The sequence below is a fragment of the Coregonus lavaretus genome, assembly GCF_964263955.1.
Source record: "Coregonus lavaretus genome assembly, chromosome: 17".
NCBI classification, from domain to species: domain Eukaryota; kingdom Metazoa; phylum Chordata; class Actinopteri; order Salmoniformes; family Salmonidae; genus Coregonus; species Coregonus lavaretus.
In genome coordinates this window covers 40,292,235-40,309,857 of record NC_140004.1, presented here as the reverse complement: position 1 = coordinate 40,309,857, position 17,623 = coordinate 40,292,235, and positions in this window count along the sequence as shown.

Here is a 17,623-nt window from a genome sequence, read left to right as displayed (position 1 = left end):
GAAGCGGAGACCTTGAGCTCTGATGTGATGTATAGCATGTTACTGTACAAGCATGCCACTGTGTTCAAAATTTAGGCGCTTGTCAGTGTGCCATTTTCAACCCGTATAAGGGTACGAGTGTAAAGAGTTAAAGAGTCTAAATTGTGATATCAGCCTAAATGTATAGTACCATCCTCATCGGAAGGCTGGTTAGCCAACCATCCAGACAGTGCAGCAGCCCCATCCCATCATATTGGTCTTAGGGTGTGTCCAAATGAAACCCAATTCCTATATAGTGCACTACTTTTGACCCTGGTCAATAGAGAATAGGGTGCCATTTGGATGTAGTTTAGTGTTGTGCTCCAGTAGACAACTAGGAAATGGTCTCTGCTTCTGACTCCCCGCTGAAGAATCACCTTCCCAACCTTCACCTGGAACAGAGAGAGATAGGAGAGAAAGAGGCAGAGCGAGAGAGGAGAGGAGAGGAGAGAGAGAGAGAGAGAGGAGAGCAGAGAGAGCGAGAGAGAGAGATCATGAGAGATAGCAGAGAGAGAGAGAGAGAGCGGAGAGAGAGCGAGAGAGAGAGAGATCATGAGAGATAGCAGAGAGAGAGAAAGAGAGAGAAAGAGAGAGAGAAAGAGAGAGACGAGCGAGAGAGAGAGAGAGAGAGAGCGGAGAGAGAAAGAAAGAAAGCGAGAGAGAGAGAGAGAGAGAGAGAGAGAGAGAGAGAGCAGCGAGAGAGAGAGAGAGAGAGAGAGAGAGAGAGAGAGAGAGAGAGAGAGAGAGAGAGAGAGAGAGAGAGAGAGAAGAGAGAGAGAGAGAGAGAGAGAGAGCAGAGAGAGAGCGAGAGAGAGAGCGGAGAGAGAGAGAGAGTACAAGTTCAATTTCTGATCACCAGCCAGCCGTTCAACACTGCAACACTCTCCTCCACGTAGCATCAGTGTCATACATCTTCATCTCCAAGCATGATAAGCATTATGCATAGCTCACAAGGCATCATTAATGCTCTTATAATGCATTATGAAGCAGGTATTCAAATGAGGCGTTACTGGCTTTGCTACTGTAACTACGTGGTACTTCCTTAAAGTGGTGGAATATCTGTGTTCTTATTCGCTTGTTTCAAATGTTTTGCTCTATCGACCATCATTATGAGATAAGACGTATGATCTTATGAGATGGTTAAATAAATACATAATGAATATCCCTTTTGGGGGTTTTGGTTGGTTATAATCCTTTTAAAGAATCATCTGTCTCTCCCAAGGCTTAATTAAAATTAGAAGACTGCTCTGCTATTTTGTTTCAGCCCGATATCAGCGTATAAGCGTCAGTTTTCTAGGTTTGTGAACACCATTGATTCTTCTCTGGTATGTTCTTTTATCAGTATAATTCAAGGATGAAACATGGCTGCCCCTGTTTCCATATCTCCAGTAATTCTCATTATCTAAAGTACTGCTTGGTGGTTCTATTTTTATTTTTTACAACTGCTAGGCTTATTACATTAAACAGCAATTTTCCCTGAAACTGTCACTGTTTAGCAACTTATGAAGAACCTCTGTGCAGATGCTTCTGTATTTGTTATCAGCTAATAGACTACAGTGATGGAGCCGGAGCAGAATGGAATAGGCCTAGATATGAGTGAGTGTGTGTGTGTGTGTGTGTGTGTGTCTGTGTTTGTGTGTCTGTGTGTCTGTGTCTGTGTGTCTGTGTGCGTGCGTGTGCCCAGGTACGTGCGTGTGTGTGTCCTTCTCAAATGGAAAACATGGCAGTGAGACGAAGAGAGATACATAATTGACAGTGCTGTCATGTGCATTGTCTGGGATAGTGCTTCCTGTCAGCATGGGTGAAGATTACAGACACACTGAGGTTGAAGAGAGACACTGAACAGGTGCAATCTCAATAAAGTCAAATGATTTGTTTCAGCAAACTTGCTATTTTCTTTTTTACAACATTTAAAAGTGAAAAGTATTGAGGACTTTGTTCTATGTTATGTTGGGCTGTCAAGCTGTTTATGAATATTGCATCTGTCACACCTGTACGCTGAGAAAATGTTTGCTGAGAACTTTTGGGTCCAACTTTAGGCTGTAGTTAGTTGTTCATGGTGTGTGTCTGTCATTTTAGGTCAGCTGAGCTGACTTGGCACCTATCTTGCCCTTGGCCTTTTTGATAGGGAGAAGTCTGAATGGGATACTTGGGATGTCCCAACTCTGACGCCACCCCATTGAAGTTGAAATTGAAAACAGAGTATGTGAGTGGAATGGAGCTGGAGCAGAGCGAGGGGTGGAGCCCAATTTGACTGGAGCGCGGAGCGAGATCCCAGCGGCTGGAGCGTCGGCCTTCTCGCCCACTCCAATTTTGCTCCATTTACATTTTACATTTAAGTCATTTAGCAGATGCTCTCATCCAGAGCAACTTACAGTTAGCGAGTGCATACATTATTTTTATTTTTTTCATACTGGGAATCGAACCCGCAAACGCCATACTCTACCAACTGAGCGCTCACTTCACGAGCTAAGGGTATGCCTTCCCAGCATTCATTTGTAGTCAGTCTACTTATGTGCTGCTATAGCCCCTTGCTTTAGCTACTGTCAAGGAGTTTGTTAAATATTTTCATAAAGAAACTGATAAAACACACAGGTGCAAAATCTAAGTGACTTACAAAGATGAGGACCAAGAGCCATTTCTTGTGATGTAATTTCCACAACTAAAGAATCATTGTGAAATCTGAAAAGACACATATCCCGAAAGCATGATGGTGTACTTATTACGGGCACATACTAAAACAAAGGAAAGAGGTGGGTATAAGTGTGTCATTGTAGCAAAGTATTTTTAAACAAAAAATCAAATCTCTTAAAAGGTTCCTTCATTTTTGTTATATTATCTAAACAATAGGCCATAATTGATTTTAGCCCAATAGGCCTGGCATATTCCAACTTTCAAGGAGCAGTCCGTTCTGATTGGGTTATTTTGCATGAAAACCTTTAGGTCTATCTATAATAAAAAATAAAAAAAACTCTGCACCTCTGCCCAACCTGGAAAGAGTGGCCAAAAGGGTGTTTAGCATCCCCAGTTGCTCTGCAAACGTGGAGAGGATATTCTCCGCTGCTGGCCGGCTCTCCAGGCACCATCGCATGAGCCTGAAGCCACAGACTCTGACTAAACTAGTGTTTCTAAAAATGAATTCAAAGGTACTGTAGACTGAGCCTAATAAGACATTTTTCATTTAATTTGTATTTAATTTTAAGTAAGTCATAGCCTATATGCGCAATACAATGATTTAATACAACAACATATTTTTTATTTTTTATTATTATTATTATTATTTTATTTAAATTTTTTGGCGCCGGAGAAGATGGCTGCCGTTTTACAGCCCTCTAAACAATTGTACTATTATGTGTGTTTTTTCGCGTTATCTGTAATTTATTCTGTACATAATGTTTCTGGCATCGTCTCTTATAACCAAAAAGAGCTTCTGGCTTTCAGGACAGCGATTACTCACCTCGTATTGGACAAATATTTTTTCTTCAACGAGTCGGACGCGAAGGATATCCTACAGACACCTGACAAGGCCCAAATCTGTCAGGGCCGTGTAGAAATGGTGTGGTGTGGAATCAGGTGCAGAAGCAGAATGATAGTCCAAAATACTTTACTGGAAAGTGCGAGGCAATAATCCAAAATAGCCAGAGGCAAAACGCACACAGGCGTGTGGCTTAGTGGGTAAGTGGGTAAGAGCGTTGTGCCAGTAACCGAAAGGTCGCTGGTTCTAATCCCCGAGCCGACTAGGTGAAAAATCTGTCGATGTGCCCTTAAGCAAGGCACTTAACCCTAATTGCTCATGTAAGTCGCTCTGGATAAGAGCGTCTGCTAAATAACGTAAATGTAAATGTAATAAACAGGCGCGCAAAACTCTTCTCTACCGAGAAGTAAGCAATACAGTGGTGGCGTACCAAACACCGGTACGAAATGACACCTAACACGAAACAATTACACACAACACAACACTCACAACAGGGAAACTAAATAGGGTGATTAATAGACATAACACAAGACAGGTGTGGCTAACAGACAAAACTAGTCAAACAGAAAACATAGAGCGGTGGCAGCTAGTACTCCGGAGACGAAGACCGGCGAAACCTGCCCGAACAAGGAGGAGGAGCTGCCTCGGCCGAAACCGTGACAAAATCCCCATTATTCGCAGGAGAAAGAGACGGAGATATCGTGGATGTAGGTAGGGGTGCCTCATAAGGATCCGACGGCGAGCAAGTAAACTGCCTTTTCCATCAATCCTATTAGCCCATCTTCAATCATTGGAAAATAAATTAGATGACCTAAGAGTACGGTTATCCTACCAACGGGACATTAAAAACTGTAATATCTTATGTTTCACAGAGTCGTGGCTGAACGACGACATGGACAACATACAGCTAGTGGGCTATACGCTACATCGGCAGGATAGAACGGCTGACTCAGGTAAGACCACACTATTTACCAACAGAGTTTTCATCTATATTTTTCATAGCTGTCTATTTACCACCACAAACCAATGCAGGCATTAAGACTGCACTCAATGAGCTGTATAAGGACATAACTAAACAGGAAAACGCTCATCCAGAGGCAGCGCTCCTAGTGGCCGGGGACTTTAATGCAGGGAAACACAAATCCGTTTTACCTAATTTCTACCAGCATGTTAAATATGCAACCAGAGGAAAAAAAACTCTAGACCACCTTTACTCCACACACAGAGACGCATACAAAGCTCTCCCTCACCCTCCATTTGGCAAATCTGACCATAACTCTATCCTCCTGATTCCTGCTTGTAAGCAAAAACTAAAGCAGGAAGCAACAGTGACTCGGTTAATAAAAAAGTGGTCAGATGACGCAGATGCTAATCTACAGGACTGTTTTGCTAGCACAGACTGGAACATGTTCCGGGATTCTTCAGATAGCATTGAGGAGTACACCACATCAGTCACTGGCTTCATCAGTAAGTGCATCGACGACGTCATCCCCACAGTGACCGTACGTACATACCCCAACCAGAAGTCATGGATTACAGGCAACATCCGCACTGAGCTAAAGGGTAGAGCTGCCGCTTTCAAGGAGCAGGACTCTAATCCGGACGCTTATAAGAAATCCCGCTATGCCCTCCGATGAACCATCAAACAGGCAAAGAGTCAATACAGGAATAAGATTGAATCATACTACACCGGCTCTGACGCTCGTCGGATGTGGCAGGGCTTAAAAACTATTACAGACTACAAAGGGAAGCACAGCCGCGAGCTGTCCAGTGACACAAGCCTACCAGACGAGCTAAACCACTTCTATGCTCGCTTCGAGGCAAGCAACACTGAAGCATGCATGAGAGCACCAGCTGTTCCGGATGACTATGTGATCACACTCTCCGTAGCCGATGTGAGTAAGACTTTTAAGCAGGTCAACATTCACAAGGCCGCAGGGCCAGACGGATTACCAGGACGTGTACTCCGAGCATGTGCTGACCAACTGGCAAGTGTCTTCACCAACATTTTCAACATGTCCCTGACTGAGTCTGTAATACCAACATGTCTCAAGCAGACCACCATAGTCCCCGTGCCCAAGGACACTAAGATAACCTGCCTAAATGACTTCCGACCCGTAGCACTGACGTCTGTAGCCATGAAGTGCTTTGAAAGGCTGGTCATGGCTCACATCAACACCATTATCCCAGAAACCGTAGACCCACTCCAATTTGCATACCGCCCCAACAGATCCACAGATGATGCAATCTCTATTGCACTCCACACTGCCCTTTCCCACCTGGACAAGACGAACACCTACGTGAGAATGCTATTCATTGACTACAGCTCAGCGTTCAACACCATAGTGCCCTCAAAGCTCATCACTAAGCTAAGGATCCTGGACTTCCTGACGGGCTGCCCCCAGGTGGTAAGGGTAGGTAACAGCACATCTGCCACGCTGATCCTCAACACGGGGGCCCCTCAGGGGTGCGTGCTCAGTCCCCTCATGTAGTCCCTGTTCACCCATGACTGCATGGCCAGGCACGACTCCAACACCATCATTAAGTTTGCCGACGACACAACAGTGGTAGGCCTGATCAACGACAACGATGAGACAGCCTATAGGGAGGAGGTCAGAGACCTGGCCGTGTGGTGCCAGGATAACAACCTCTCCCTCAACGTGACAAAGACAAAGGAGATGATTGTGGACTACAGGGAAAAAAAGAGGACTGAGCACGCCCCCATTCTCTTCGATGGGGCTGTAGTGGAACAGGTTGAGAGCTTCAAGTTCCTTGGTGTCCACATCACCAACAAACTATCATGATCCAAACACACCAAGACAGTCGTGAAGAGGGTATGACAAAGCCTATTCCCCCTCAGGAGACTGAAAAGATTTGGCATGGGTCGTCAGATCTTTAAAAAGTTATACAGCTGCACCATCGAGAGCATCCTGACTGGTTGCATCACCGCCTGGTATGGCAACTGCTCGGCCTCCGACCGCAAGGCACTACAAAGGGTAGTGCATATGGCCCAGTACACCTCTATACCAGGCGGTGTCAGAGGAAGGCCATCAAAATTGTCAAAGACTCCAGCCACCCTAGTCATAGACTGTTCTCTCTGCTACCGCACGGCAAGCGTTACCGGAGTGCCAAGTCTAGGTCCAAAAGGCTTCTCAACAGCTTCTACCCCCAAGCCATACGACTCCTGAACAGCTAATCATGGCTACCCAGACTATTTGCACTGCCCCCCCACCCCCACCCCATCTTTTTACGCTGCTGCTACTCTGTTAATTGTCTACACCTGTTGTATTCGGCGCATGTGGCAAATACAATTTGATTTGATTTAAATTATGAGCGCTTAATGTCCCTGACTCCCTACCAGCCTAGTGTGTCGCACTCACAAATGCTTCACAATGTATTTTTTTGTAGGCTATAGCCTTGAAATAATTGAAATAATATAGCCAAATAATTAATTTCTGTTCTTTCTTAGGCTGCCTGTCTGGCTCCTGACCTATTTAGATTGTTTACATGCTGTTTAATATGACATGTAGCCTATTTGAAATGATGAGCACTTCTTACATTCACCTTTTCATGTTTATTAAAATACTCTTCATTCAAATCATATGGTTTGGTTTCAATACTTCAAAACCAAATGGTAGGTCCAGGTAGTCACAAAAATGGATGGGTGTTGGTTAAATTGTGATTTTAATAAATGGAGCGAATTTGGAGCGCCAGTTTTTTTCCTGTGAGAGCAGAGCTGTTTTTAGTTGTTGGAAAGGAAATGAAGCGCCGGAGCAGTGCTATGAGTGGGATTTCCGACCGCTCAACTCCTGCTCACATACTCTGGTAGGGATGTCCCAAGGATCCCGGATAGCACTAACCTTTTTGCTAGTTGGATTTTACATTTCATTGAAGAATTCAAGACAGATATGTATTACAGTTTTTCTCAATTGTTTACACACAAATACTGGTACTTGAGACACAATGACCATAACATGTAACTCATGCACCAACCCCCTGTATCAATTCTGCTAAACTACAAGCACAATTCCTGCTTTACACTCAAATTGCAGTTCTACAACACACTTTTTTCAAAACACTACACACAAATCTTTGCATTTGGCACAATTTTCATGCAGAAAATCTCTTGTTTTCACAATGAAAACACTGCCATTCAAATATGCACACTGACTCATCACATGGGCAAACACCCGTCACACAGTTTTACAATTAGCAATCAGAGCTTTAGCATAAAAGGGCAACAGGTGAGCTCTTCTGTTTTGGAGCAATGGATGCCAACATTGGGAACAGAGGCAGAGCCAGAGGAGTGAGAGTAAGAGGAGGAGGACGGGGAGGACAAGGACGAGGACGAGGACGAGGAAGGCCAAGGACTGTAATCTCTGATGAGATCCGAGCCACTTTGGTTGATCATGTGGTCAACCATGGTCTAACAATGAGGGAGGCTGGGCAAAGAGTACAGCCAAATTTGAGCAGGTACACTGTAGCATCCATCATCCGGACATTCCGAAATGAGAATAGGTAAGAAATCTACTCTCACTAGAAAATTGCAGTACTGCATATCAATACAGTACTCAATGAGTACAGTAGTACAGTATTGCCTTTGGACTGTTCTGTAGGACTGTGTAGTGTCTGAACAATTTATGACTTAGCTGACGTCTGCAAATGGTGTCTTAGAGGATGTTGACTCAGCTTGAGGAAGCATCTGGAGAGCATTTCTATAGGTGCATCCTAAAACAGAGGAAGTCTGTTATGTGGAGTCCTGGGATTGGTCTGTAGGGGAAAACACCCATATCAGGTTACATAGGATATATATACTATGGTTTGGGACAAAGGAGGGGAGAATAACATATTAGAGATTGGGGCCGGTTATTCTCCAGATGTCTGCAGAAGTCTGTAAATTGGCGCTGAGATCTTCAATGTAATAAATAATTATAATTGAGGACAGTGTCAGCGGATTTCTTGTTCTCACAGCATCTCAGCATCGTTTTCTCGACACTACATTAATGGCGACGAGGGTGCCCACCCAGGGACGCTACATTAATGGCGACGAGGTATTTGGGCCGTGTTGCGTCTTTTCTCAGCGTTCCATTCATGGGGCGCCGAGCTGACTCTCGCTCCAGAGTCCGGCAGATAAGGGTGAGTTTTCTCACCACTTTGGGCACTGGTCAGTTCGTGTGTCCGTGTGTGTGCGTTGAATTAATGCACCGTTAAGAACTTGAGTGTTGTGCTTTGCTGTTATTTGCTGTGGGATAAGAGTCCATTCTACATTTCTAAATTTGTTTGTGTTGAAAGCAACGTAAACAGGGGGGAGTGTCTATAGGTATTGATAATACTGGACACAGAGATATTTTGCTTGAATAAAATTTTTAAAAGAATAGAAGGAAGGAGAAAGGCCTGGAACTAAGGACAAATGTATACAAATTAGGACGTCGCGGATCTATGGCAAGCCCTCAAACGAGGCGATCATTAGGATGGGCCGAAAATCCTGAAAACTCACTCACTCAGGTTGTTTTTAGGTCAGTTCTGGGAACTGGAGATTGTGGTAGATAAATTCGGTTGCAAGTTACTGCTCGACTCATAGTTGACGAGGTATATGTTCGATGTAACCTCTCATTTGAATGTCTGCAAACTCGAGGTAGCATAAATTTAGGAACAATTAAAAAACGGCGCAACGGTAGAAGCATGCTTTAGAGGTCCGTAGGAACGGATATAAGCCTCTTGAATTGTGTGTGTGTGTGTGTGTGTGTGGAAGAGAGTAGGATTTGCGTTCTATGTTTTGTGTTGGTTTGTGAGCTCTGTTAAGTGTTACTGTTTGTCTGTGTTGGGGAAATAACGGAGGGACAGCTGGTCTGTCTACTTTCAGTTTAGCTTGGAGAGAGCTGCTTGGGAGCTCTTCTCACTCTGAAATCGCACTGGTGAATGAACTACGCATGCGTGTGATTATATGAGTTTAGAGTTACGTAGAGCATATATGCCACTCCCCTGCCTGCTCTGAGCTGCTGGGAGATGCGGACTCAGAGCAGACAGAGAAGGAGGGGGAGACTTACACACTAATAAAGTGTTCTGTTTGTTAAATCGGCTGTTGCTTAACGATGAAACTATTTGATTGAGATCTATTGAATTGATAAATGAGAGATATGTTGACGGATTAAAAATAAAAATAATAAAATAAATAAATAAAATAAAATGTTATTGAGCTATTTATACTATTCCTGAGTTAAGCTGTTTGCTTATTTTTTAGCGTGAATGTGAACAGAGGAGTATTGCATGGTTGAAATAACCCAGTGAGTGAATAAAATACTAAATTCTTGTCTGTTCTGTGTTCTTCTGTGATATGAGAGACGATAAGGAGGAGACAGAGAGAGAGAGAGAGGAGGTGCTGACGAGTGCATCACACGACAGGGTGTGCTGCAACGGATCAAGTCAAATTAAGGCCAGTACTGTTCTGTTTAAAAAACTTACCTTCCCATAGAGGATATTTTGTGTGCCTAGCATATTTCATTACATTTACATTTGAGTAATTTAGCAGACGCTCTTATCCAGAATACATATTTTTTATTTTATTTATTTTTTTATACTGGCCCCCGTGGGAATCGAACCCACAACCCTGGCATTGCAAATGCCATGCTCTATCAACTGAGCTACATCCCTGCCGGCCATTCCCTCCCCTACCCTGGACAACGCTGGGCCAATTGTGCGCCGCCCATGAGTCTCCCGGTCGCGGCCGGCTGCGACAGAGCCTGGATTCGAACCAGGATCTCTAGTGGCACAGTTAGCACTGCGATGCAGTGCCTTAGACCACTCAGGAGTACAATTTCATGTTGTGACAATTTGACAGGGACTTGGCAACAGACTGATCAATTGATGTCATTGCATATTGGAGTTTTTTGTGTATGAGTTGGTTTGATTAGAGTTGAGTTGAGTTGGGAAATCGAGCACTGACATTATTCTGTAAAATTAAGGTAATTGGGTGCTTATTAAGCAATTGGTTTGTGAGTGCTGTAGTGTTGCTGGATTAGAGGTCTTTCTTTTTTGGATTGCTCTGAAGTTGACTACTTTCTTTTACCTTTCCTGATCGGATGTGGTAAGATTGCCACTAATCAATAATTTGGTAAAATAAAATAAAATAAAAATGAATAAATGAATAAATGAATAAATGAATAAATGAATAAATGAATAAATGAATAAATTGATGAATACATCAATACATTAATTGATTCATTAATTTCTTTTAAATTAATGGGGGGGGGAACCATAAGCTACATAGTCTAAAATAATAAAATAATTCACAATAAAGGAATATAAAAGAGTTGTTACAATGGGGAAAAAGGACATCAAAACTATGAAAGTAATTACTCCTGTTGATGTAGTAGAAAATAGTAATCCTCTAGTTCATGGTATTGCAAGGTTATCTGGAAAATGGAATAAATGTTGGCCTGACATTGAACAACCATAGCCAGTGGAAGGGACTCTTAACCCTGACGTCATCAACATAATTAAAGTCCTTGTGTGAATTTATAAGGCAGATCAAAAGACGGGAAAAAAAAGGAACATCGTAAAGAAAGACACAAAGAGAGCTGGGTGTTCCTAAGCTGTTTGAAAATGAAGGACAAAAACTGATGAAAGATACCAACGATAAAAGAAACAGAGGTATAGAGAAAATGGTAAAAGAGGTGAAGGTGACAGAAAAACTAATGGCAGAAGTCAATACACCTTTCTAACATACGGATTCAGCAAACAGACCCCCACCTTATGAGAAAGAAGTAGAGTTTAAGGACGTCTATCCTCAGCTTCCAATGATCATTCAGGAGGGTAATTATTGCATCAGAGATGAAGATGAACGAATAATAGAGAGAGGAAAAGCAGAAACGACCATAAAGATGAATCCAAACTCCAAAAGTAAGAAGAAAACTAAATGTATGAAAACTAAAGGTGGAGTAAGGTTCAGGAGGATGGAACTTGAAGATGATGATGATGATGATGATCAGAGTGATTCAGAAGAGATCATGGGTGGATATGACCCTGTGATCAGATGGAGGTTGGCAAGAGAGGAAAGAAGGGGTGATGGAAGTTGGGAGATGAAAGAAGAAGGAAGAGATTTGATCTCTGATGAAAGTGAAGATGGAGAAAGCGATGAAGATTTGGAGATTAAAGGTGCTTTATATTCAAGAGGATTTTATCCTACAATGATTAGCACAAAAGAAATAGAAAGAGATATAGACCGATGCGTATCATGCCTGGATAAAGAGAATAATTTAGAAGAAGTAAGAGAACTGGAAGAACAACTCAAGAAGCTGAAGATACAGAAGAAAAAACTGCTGAGAAAAGGATCCCAAGAATTGGAGAAGAAGTATACATTGAGGCCAAGGAAAGAGAGCACAAGTAAGAAGATGATGCCAGTGATATTTCGAGGACAGAACCTAGAAAATAAGCCTTTGCAGAATACCGATATGTCAGATATACTTGAGAAGCTGCCTACTCTTCAAGATGGAGCATATCCTTGGATTTCAAAACTGGAAGAAATTACGGTGGGAACACAGTCTGCCATAGGAGACATTAAGAGACTTTTGGCTAATCTCCTGGGGATTCCAGATATGGAAGACATTTTTCAGAGAGCTGGACTTAATAGATATGTGGGGACTGCAGTGAATGACCCTGAATTGTTGGCTGCAAGTAGAAATCGGCTGTGGAGAGCACTGAAAGATACGTTTCCAACAAATGTGCATCCTGACAACATTCTGATTGACCCACTAGGACAACAAGAAAATCCGAGAGCCTATGTGTCAAGAGTTCATCAAGTGTGGAGAAATATTACCGGAAATGATGCAGATGTGAGTCAAATTGAGCAGTACATTTTGAGAGCTAAACTGCAGATGGGACTGCCCTCACCAGTAAGGAGCAAACTGGCAGAGGTGGTTGGACTTGGAAGCATGACATAAGGCGTCTATACAGATCATATAGCCCATCAAGTGGATCTGTAGAGGAAAAAGGAACACAACCAGAAAGAACAGGACCAAGAAACTCTCAGAAAACTCAATGAAATACAACTGGGGGAGAATAAGAAGGAGAAGAAACAAGCTTTGGTTATGAAGAATCAGTGTGCACCAAATCAACAATCACTGCCACAGCTTAAACTGGACCAGTTCCAACTGCAATTGTACCAGCCACCAATAGCGGTACCAGTTGTTTCATATCCATAGCCAGTCTCCGGACAGACACAGAATTGGAGAGGAAGAGGACGAGAAGGCTTAGAAAGAGGAAGAGGAGGAAGATTTAAGCCATACTTCCAACAATCTTCAGAAGTGTGTTATGATTGTGGACAGGTTGGTGACTTTGCCTGTGAGTGTAATGGGCCAGAAGGAAACACAAGAGGGAATTTCAGAGGAAGATACAGGGGCAAGTGAAGATCATCTGGAGGACAGGTGAACCCTTATAGGGGCCAGGAGCAAGGATTCTAAGGGTGCCGAAAAGATCCGAAAGGGGGGTGTCAGCTGGTAGCATCAGGACCGGAAAAAGATCCAACAATTGAGGTGAAAATAAACAACCGACCATTGGAAGTGATGGTGGATAGCGGAACTGCTTTTATCTGTGTTCAGCCTGAAGAGGTTACACATCTCACTATGTCCAATCAACTAATTAGGACAGGGATTTGAGGGAGTGAAACAGTTGATTCCTCTTATGGAACCAATTGAGCTCTGCTATAAAAATCTGAAAATTACAATACCCATACTGGTATCAGAACATACACCTATTGCATTGTTGGGAAGAGATGCATTGTGTAAGTTGAACTGTACAATAAGATGTACACCAGACGGCTGTCTGGTAGAAGTGCGAAAGGAAAAGGTTTACCAATTGTTGATGATGACAGAGATGGATTCGTCTACAGTATTCTGGATTGGAAATCTCAGTGAAGATTTTTTTAAGCAGGCTAAGATATGGAAGAAATTTAAGGGGGAAAATACGCCAGATGCGAGGCTTCTGGAATATCCATTTCAACTCAGCTCAAGTATTTCAAGAATGCTGCCCAATTGAACTCAGAGGAATGGTTGAGTCATCAACCAAAGAAAGTTCAACTCAGCTTATGTTGAATAGTTTTAGAACCACAAGGAGCAGCTATGAAGATAAACACAGACGATTATCTGGATAAAGAATTTTAGATTGAGAAGAGTGTGCCACATGTGACCTAGTTGGTTTCTGAAGGCTATGAGCAGAAGCAAATAGGAAAAATGATGACAGAAGCAGAGAAAGTTGTTTTTGTACTGATGAAAGAGAATTTGGGGATTTGGAGGAGTGAAGATCAGCGATTTCTCAAAATAATGATTGTGGCTCAAGGACAAGGAGAGTCATAAACTGTACGGATGACACATTAATCTATTTGCAGTGTGAAGATGGATTAAGAAACTATGAAAGAGGAGATGTTGCAACAAGTTCAAGAATGTTTGTGGTCTAAAAGTAGTACCGATATTGGACTTGTGAAATCAGCCCAATTGAGGTGAAAATTGAACTTCAACCAGGAGGCAGACTTCCTTGAAATAATCAGTATCCATTGAAAGATGAAGCAATCCAAAGGATTGAACCATAAATTGAAGGACTTTCAAAAGCAGGTGTTTTGAAGACAATTAAAAAATCCTCAGAGTAACAATCCTTTGTTGTCTTTGGAGAAACCATGAGGGGTTGATAGTAGCGCCTCTAGACCTATTAGGTCTGATGGTTTAGGAAGCTATGGGTTAGCTAATGTTGCAAGGGGGGAGGTTAGGAGAAATATCACAAAGGAGTAGGGTTTTTGGGAACCATATTTGCTTGAACAGATTGACTATGTCATAGGCAGGTGCACAATCTGTCTGAAAAATAATGTTTGCAGGGGTGTGACTGTTATTCTTGGTTACATTCCTACACCAAGAGGTGCATAAGATGTCAAACTAAGCTAAAAGATGCTCAATCGTTTGCCAAGTTTTTGTGTAAAGAAGTCATAAGCAGGTGGGGACTTCCCGATCAAATATCCTCAAATTAGTGGGAAAGGAATTTGGGGATAAATCAGTGAAATGGTTTTTGAAAAAATTAGTGGGAAAGGAATTTGTGGATAAATCAGTAAAATGGTTTTTGAAAAAATTAGGAGAAAAAGTCAGACTAAAAAGTTATGAAAACTAGGGTTGAAGGAACTCTAGGACAGTTAGCTCAGCTTCAATGTTAGTACGAGAGAGAGAACAGTGGTGAAGGGAAATTTAGAGTTAAGTGGAGAGATAATTATGGAGAAGAAGTGTTGTTATGAGGACTAGAAGTAGAAGCTGTTTCACCTAGTCAAAGGAAGTATATTTTGTACAACGATATGAAGTGGAAGAGGGTTATGAGTGATTGCTCACTTATTTTGCGTAATGTTAGAGGGGAAGATCAGGAAGAATACTATCATGGAGGTACAGGATGAGTTCTTTGATTTTGATGTAAGACAAGAAGATATATCTGATCAATACTGCTCGTTAGGGAAGAGAGAAACTAAATGGAAGGGATATGGATTTGATTCTTCTGTTTTGCAAATTAAAGATGGATGGGCAGGTAGGAATCTTTGGTTCCAGCAGTTACCTCATTCTGTAAGATCAGTGAGGAATATTGAGGGTCCATGTCTGTTGAGAATTCCAGCACCAGGAACATGGGGTTGAATCTTAGAGAAGGTAGCTCAACCTCTATCAAGTATGTGTAAATCTTATGCTTTATCATGGCTGTTGTATCAGCAACAATCATTAACAGATATAATAATGTTGTTGTGGAAGCATTTGTTTAGGCCTAGGTTTAAGTGTTATTGGTTAAATGAATTACCCTATGTGAATTTGTTAGATAGGAAGGAAAATCAGTTAACAGCGCTTCATGAAGCATTGGAGGTGAAACCCGTGAGGGCTAAAAGCTGTTTTTGTTCAAATAAAACATATGATGGAAAGAGGATGTTCAGGGGAATATCAGATTGTGATGATTATATGATGACTTTGGGTAAGCATGAACATAAGGTTAGTAATGAGAAATATAATGTAACTTTTTATATTCAAGTTAGTAAGAAGAGCAGGACTTTGATGGTGAAAGATCAGCTTTTGCATGGTAATTTGACTATTGGGAATTTTAGAAACATCTGGGGTTTGTGGTGAGAAATAATATATTCTTACCCTATGGATGGAAAGGATGTTGTTACATGTCGATGTTGAAGCTTCCATATGAGGTTTTTACCATTAAAAGAGGGGAAGCACCGGAAACAGATAAATCTGATTCTGAAAGAGAGAAATGTCGTAGTCTGGAAGCCTACCATTGGAGGATAAGTCTAGGAGAGAAGTGGGGACTTGGACTTTTTCCATGGTATGGTGTAAAATTTTTGGCAGATCACATAGATAATATTACCTATACTTTGAAGGGTTTTGCAAATGAAACGATAAGAGGGTTTAACCTTCTGTCAAATACTGAAAGAAGTCACAGACTGACGCTGTTGAAACATGACATGGCTCTTGACTATATTTTAGCAAAACAAGGTGGATTATGTCTGGCTATGAACTTGAAGGGGGATGATTGTTATACTTTGATACCCGATAGTTCCGATAATATCACTAGTGTTATAGATGCATTGAAGAATATAAGGGATGCGTTTGGTAAGTCTGAAGGAGCTGGATGGTCAGCGAAGGCTTGGTTTCAAGATCAGTTAGGCCCAGTGGGAGCAGTGATAGTTCAGATTTTAGTGGCAGCTCTTATAGCGCTGTGTGTGATGTTTTGCTTTTGTACTTTGTTCTTGACTTTTGCGAAGGCTATGATATTGAGATGGGTTGGAGTTGTGATGCCTGGAGAAAACACTCAGATGCAGTTGTTAACTGTTACTGATCTAGATGGAGATGAACAACTGGGACTGGATGGAGTATTGATGGATAGATACCAATTTTGAATATCCGATCATTTTTCACATGTTTTTAAATATTATTGTGATATTTAGTATTTTGTTATGAATCAAAGGGGGGAAATGGAATGTGATTCATTTTATATATCATTTTATATATCATTTTTAGTTGATATTGATGTTTTAATTTGAATGTGTTGTTTTGCAAAAGATACTGTTTGGTCTTTTCTTTTCTTCCAGAAGCATATGGGGGAATGTGTAGAGGGGACAATATGAATGGACTGGAGGAAGTGGAACAAGGAAGGTGTGGAAATGTTCAGATTCCATCATCGAAGTTTAATTGAAAGTCGACACTGCTGATGAGATAAAGTGTAGTGGACTACATTCCAGTGTCTGCAATGATATATAGACATATTTGCATGTGTAATACATAATTTGTGTCATATTCTTTCTGTATTAATTTTTGAAGAATTATATTTGCTGTAGTTGGGTACATGTGGGGATCTCAGATGTTTTTGTTTATTTCGTGGATGCTTAGGGATATTGGGTCTAGGCAGGGACAGAGAGAATCCACAGAGGGTCCGATGGGTCGACCAGCCTGAATGTGGACAAATGTGATTGTATTTTGTTTGCTGGGGCTTTTATGTGTATTTAATTGCATCATATTTTAAAATGCATTGATAAAGATTTATGAATTGATCTGGAGTACTTAAGTGGTTGCCTGGGGCAGAGGGGCCGTGAGAGAATTTTACTGTCTTGATTGATTGATGGATATTTGGAAAGAAAGCTGCCAGACAGGTTTTTCGCTCTCACACTACATAAAGATTTGTTCATATTTCATAGAAATGTATTTACACTCCATAAAGATTTGTTCATATTTAATAGAAATTGATTTACACTCCATAGAAAAATGTGTTTACTCTCCATAATATGTGGTCTATTGCTAAAGTTACTCAATAAGAAAAATTGTTATTTGTCATAATCCTATTAATTTTGTTTTCGAGACTTAGTTAGTCTCGAAGGGGGAAAATATGTAGTGTCTGAACAATTTATGACTTTGCTGACGTCTGCAAATGGTGTCTTAGAGGATGTTGACTCAGCTTAAGGAAGCATCTGGAGAGCATTTCTATAGGTGCACCCTAAAACAGAGGAAGTCTGTTATGTGGAGTCCTGGGATTGGTCTGTAGAGGAAAACACCCATATCAGGTTACATAGGATATATATACTATGGTTTGGGACAAAGGAGGGGAGAATAACATATTAGAGAT